The sequence below is a fragment of the Pantherophis guttatus genome, chromosome 2, assembly GCF_059756535.1.
Source record: "Pantherophis guttatus breed Tessera chromosome 2, ASM5975653v1, whole genome shotgun sequence".
NCBI lineage: Eukaryota > Metazoa > Chordata > Lepidosauria > Squamata > Colubridae > Pantherophis > Pantherophis guttatus.
Window position 1 is genome coordinate 5,440,743 of NC_142064.1, and position 5,958 is coordinate 5,446,700.

Sequence of the window (5,958 nt, forward strand, 5' to 3'; positions counted from 1 at the left end):
TTCCTAACAGTGAGAACAATTAATCAGCGGAACAACTTGCCTCCAGAAGTTGTGAGTGCGCCATCACTGGAGGCTTTTAAGAAGAGACTGGATATGCATTTGTCTGAATTACTATTGTTCTGACCTAGGCTTCCCCAAAAAGCACGAAGCAGAATCCTGTTCCCGACAAAACCCCTTTTATTAAACAAACAGTGAATTCCTCTCATTCACCTTCAGCAAAGGCCTGGCAAACAGTCTTTCAAAGGTGAATTTATGACCACAAACCTTATCTAGCTTGAAAAGCTGCCATGTAAATATTTTCCAAACGTAGTGCTGTGCAAGGAAAGACTTGGCACAGAGTCTCTGTGATTCACAGACAGATCTTCACACTCCTGAAACAAATTTCCACTCCCCTTTTGCTCCTCTTTTATTCCCTCTGGGAGGGGCCATTCATCGTCCATCTGTATCCTTACTCTCAAGTCAACCCTTGTTCTTTAGCTGTTACCTTCATCTGGTAACTCTGTGCACGCACATACTGGGAACAGGCTCATGCTGTTCTTCTGCCTCACTGATGTCTGACTCCAAAGGCAGCTGATAGCTGGCATACGGCCCTGGCCCCCTCTCTGCCTCTGAAGCAGAGCCCTCATCAGAGCCTCCCCCAGATACCAGGACTGGCCCATGTTAGATAGAATAGAATAGAACAGAACAGAATAGAATAGAATAGAATAGAATAGAATAGAATAGAATAGAATAGAATAGAATAGAATAGAATAGAATAGAATAGAATAGAATAGAATAGAATAGAACAGAACAGAATAGAATAGAATAGAATAGAATAGAACAGAACAGAACAGAATAGAATAGAATAGAATAGAATAGAATAGAATAGAATAGAATAGAATAGAATAGAATAGAACAGAACAGAACAGAACAGAATAGAACAGAACAGAATTCTTTATTGGCCAAGTGTGATTGTACACACAAGGACTTCGTCTTGGTGCATATGTTCTCGGAGTACATAAAAGAAAAGATACGTTCGTCAAGAATCATACGGTACAACACTTAATGATAGTCATAGGGAAACAGTCAATATAAATCTTAAGGATACCAGCAACAAGGTTACAGTCATACAGTCATAAGTGGGAGGAGATGGGTGATAGGAACGATGAGAAGATTAATAGTAATGCAGACTTAGTAACTAGTTTGACAGTGTTGAGGGAATTATTTGTTTATCAGAGTGATGGCGTTCGGGAAGAAACTGTTCTTGTGTCTAGTTGTTCTGGTGTGCAGTCCTCTATAGCGTCGTTTTGAGGGTAGGAGTTGAAACAGTTTATGTCCAGGATGCGAGGGGTCTGTAGATATTTTCACAGCCCTCTTTTTGACTCCTGCAGTATGCAGGTCCTCAGTGGAAGGCAGGTTGGTAGCCATTGTTTTTTCTGCAGTTCTAATTATCCTCTGAAGTCTCTGTCTGTCTTGTTGGGTTGCAGAGCCAAACCAGACAGTTATGGAGGTGCAGATGACAGACTCAATAATTCCTCTGTAGAACTGGATCAGCAGCTCCTTGGGCAGTTTGAGCTTCCTGAGTTGGCGCAGAAAGAACATTCTTTGTTGTGCTTTTTTGATGACGTTTTTGATGTTAGCTGTCCATTTTAGATCTTGTGATATGGTAGAACCTAGAAATTTGAAGGTCTCTATTGTTGATACTCTGTTGTCTAGTATTGTGAGAGGTGGAAGTATGGAAGGGTTTCTCCTAAAGTCTACCACCATTTCTACGGTTTTGAATGTGTTCAGTTCCAGATTGTTCCGGTCGCACCACGAGGCTAGTTGTTCAACCTCCCGTCTATATGCGGATTCATCATTGTCTCGAATGAGACCGATCACTGTTGTGTCATCTGTGAACTTCAGTAGTTTAACAGATGGATCGTTAGAGATGCAGTCATTGGTATATAGAGAGAAGAGAAGTGGGGAGAGCACACAGCCTTGGGGGGGCCCTGTGCTAATTGTACAGGTATCTGTACAATGCGATTCTGCTTAGCTTCACTTGCTGCTTCCTGTTTGTTAGGAAGCTTATGATCCACTTGCAAGTGTGTTCAGGTACCTGTAGCTGGTCTAGCTTAGTTAGAAGTGTGTTATTGATAACTCTGTTATTGTGTTAGGTTAGAGTAGACCATTTCCACTCTATTATGTTGATGTTTTTCTGAACCTGAGATGACCAAACGGTTTAAGGTTCTAAAGAACCCACGAATTTGTTCTTAGGAAGTCATGTTGAACACCATTCCAAAGCCTACGATCACACACAGCTTCAATAATGGAAATTAAACCTCTAAGCTGTATATGCAACGCATGTTAGTTTTCCTAGTCAGCTTCCTCCCCTTCAAGAAACTCCTGATAAAGGACTATATCTGTCACATAAATTGATTTTCTGCCTAGCGAGGTTTTTAAGACATCTCTGTTATAAGGAAATTAATTTTCCAAGCTACTTAACATCACACTAATCAGAGCCTTCTGTCCCATGGAGTGTTAAAAGGAAGTGTACTGTGCGTGCAACAGGTTTATTGTGATTTTCTTTCTTTTTTTAAAAAAAATTATCATTGTTTGGGTCTCTGATTTCCTGTGGTAGTGAAGAAACCAACTGCATAATCAAAATGATGCTTTATTTACATCAGTGGCTGATTCAATATTGTTTCAGCTACTCTATTTATTTGTTTCTTTCAACCCCACTAATCTAATATGAAGGGGGGAAAATGCTTGCTTTTAATGACTGCAGTTCTAAAAACGATGGTGTGCAAAGGATTTATTTAAGCCATACATTTTGCATTTCCCACTGTTATAGCAATTCAAACAATCCTGTGATCAACATTGGGTGTTCGGCAACTGAAAATTCTGGTCTTCGTTATTGTTTTTTTTTTTTTTATTGAAAAGTTTTACAAAAAAAAGGATTCCCCCCCCCAATATTCCCCCCACCCTTCCCTCCCCTCATCCCACCCTCCCCCCCCAGATTTCCCAGAGCAAAATACAAGGTATTTCAGTTAACAATCATAAGCTAAATTAACCTATCTATCCTCACTAAATCCCCCCCCCCGAAACCTTAACTCCACTATAGATAACATAATACTTCTAATACTTAACATTCATTCATAAGCTATTTGATATTTTCTTGTCTGATACTTATTTTGAATATAATCAATCCATCTTCTCCATTCCGATACGTATCTTTCTTGTGTATAGTCCTTCAAATACGCTGAGATTTTCACCATTTCTGCTAAGTTCGTTACTTTCAGTATCCACTCTTCAATAGTAGGCAAAAAGTCCTTCTTCCAGTATTGCGCTACCAACAGCCTAGCTGCTGATATTAAGTTCAAAATCAATTTAGTCTCTAATACTGTACAATCCATCGTTATACCCAGTAGAAACAATTGAGGAGTAAATTTCAACCTTTTTTTCAGAATGTTCTGCATCACCCACCAAAAAAATATGGAACCCTTCACGAATTTGCGTGTCATCCTTGCGCAGGGGCCATGCTAATGTTCTCTGTATCGTTCCAATTTTAGTATATGTGCTGCCGAAGCGAGCACTGGTCTTCGTTATTGTTGAAGGTTGAGGACGACCTATAAAATTGTGGTCAAGAATTGAGAAGACTTTGATGCTACTCCATTTTTAGTTGGGACCCAAATTATCCTAGCTCACTATTTCTCAGTTTCTGTCAGGCCTGGAAGCTATCTTTTGCACTGGGCCTTCAGGCCTGCCACATTTCCTACTGTGGGAAACTGGGAGTGGGGATTGTATGGCGCATGGGTGATATATAGTCACAATAACGTTCTTTTCTCAGAGAGTCAAGGACATCTTGCCCTTCACCTGGAGGGTTGGAACTGGGAGGCCTCTCCAGTTGGGACGGTGCATTGATTGGACCCTGTGATGGACATGTGGCTGCTGGACAGGGACTTGGATTTTCTGTTGGGTGGGGAAAACTTGGAAGCTTTCAGATTCGGGTTTTCCCAGATGTGCCAATATGATATCTCTAATACTATCTACTATCTGGAACGAGCTCCCCCCGGAGATACGGAGGATCCCGGATCTGCACACCTTCTGCCGCGCTCTAAAGACCTTATTATTTCACCAGGCGGGCCTGGCCTAATTTTCTCCCTCTTTTATAAAAGATTTTTAATTTTTTAATATCTTTTAGTATTTTATATATTCAAATTTTAAATTGGTTTTAAATAGTTCAGGGTTTTAATTTGTCTGAGCCAAAACTATTTAATTTGATTTTAATTCTACTTTTAAATTTTGTATGTATGTGTTTTATTGTTTGGCTGTGCACCGCCCTGAGTCCTTCGGGAGCAGGGCGGTATAGAAATCAAATAAATAATAATAATAATAATAATAATAATAATAATAATAATAATAATAATAATAATAATAATAATAATAATAATAATAATAATAATAATAATAATAATAAAATGGAACTTTGAGGAACTTCAAGCCTCGGAGTCTTCTTTCATTGGGATTGTTACTTGGAACCCTGACAATTTCAATAAATCAGAATCTAATCAGAATAGAGTTGGAGGGAACCTTGGAGGTCTTCTAATCCAGCCTTATACTATTTCAGACAAGTGGCTGTCCAGTCTCTTCTTAAAAATTTCCAATGATGAAGCACCACAAGTTCTGGAGTCAAGCTGTTCCACTAGTTAATTGTCCTCACTGTTAGGCAGTTTCTCCTTAATTCCAGGTTGCTTCTGTCCTTGATTAGTTTCCACCCATTTTTTCTTGTCCTGCCTTCAGATGCTTTGGAAAATTGCTTGACTCCCTCTTTTTGTGGTAGCCTCTGAGATATTGGATCACTGCTATCATGTCTCCATTAGTCCTCCCCCCCATTAAACTAGACATACCCAGTTCCTGCAACCGTTCTTTGTATGTTTTAGCCTCCAGTCCCCTCATCATCTTTGTTGCTCTTCTCTGTACTCTTTCTAGAGTCTCACCATCTTTTTGACATCGTGGTGACCAAAACGCTCCATTTGATCTTGATTTATCAAATCAAGTTTATCTGGATCCGTTCCAGTTGGGTTTCAGGCCTGGGTACAGCATGGAAACGGCATTGGTCGCGTTGGTTGATGATCTCTGGAGGGCTCGGGACAGGGGGTGCTCCTCTGTCCTGGTCCTATTAGATCTCTCAGCGGCTTTTGATACCATCGACCATGGTATCATGCTGCACCGGTTGGAAGAGTTGGGGGTGGGGGGCACTGTATTGCGGTGGTTCTCCTCCTTTCTCTCCGACCGGTCACAGTCTGTGTTGACAGGGGGGCAGAGGTCGACCCCGAGGCGCCTTATATGTGGGGTGCCACAGGGGTTGGACCTCTCGCCCCTTCTGTTCAACATTTATGTAAAGCCACTGGGTGAGATCATCCGTGGTATCCGGGTGAAGTACCATCAGTACGCTAATGACACTCAGCTATACATCTCCACCCCGGACCACCCCAATGATGCCCTTGAAGTGATGTACTGGTGCCTGGAGGCCGTGCAGATCTGGATGGGGAGAAACAGACTCAGGCTCAACCCATCCAAGACTGAGTGGCTGTGATTTCCGGCGCCCTGATATAGTCAGTTGGTGCCATCACTGATTATTGGGGGCGAGTCGTTGGCCCCCACGGAGAGGGCTCGCAACTTGGGTGTCCTCCTGGATTCACGGCTGTCTTTAGAAGAGCACTTGACGGCTGTGACTGGGAGGACTTTTCATCAGGTTCACCTGATCCGCCAGTTGCGTCCCTTTCTAGATCGGGACTCCTTACGCACGGTCACTCATGCCCTTGTCACTTCCCGCCTGGACTACTGTAACGCTCTCTACATGGGGCTCCCCTTGAGGTGCACTCGGAGGCTCCAACTGGCACAGAGTGTGGCCGCGCGGGTGGTTATGGGAGCGACGTGGAGTTCCCATGTAACACCTCTCCTGCACGAGCTGCACTGGCTCCCGGTGATCTTCCG

The 5,958-nt window shown here is 42.3% G+C and overlaps 1 non-coding gene across 1 annotated transcript; it reads right to left on the minus strand.

Moving 5' to 3' along the window:
* Window positions 1–3,447: 3,447 nt before the first annotated feature.
* Window positions 3,448–3,554, minus strand: LOC132712075 (U6 spliceosomal RNA). The gene has a single exon (XR_009622789.2). It is a non-coding gene; the product is annotated as a U6 spliceosomal RNA (small nuclear RNA).
* Between the last annotated feature and the right edge of the window lie 2,404 nt (window positions 3,555–5,958).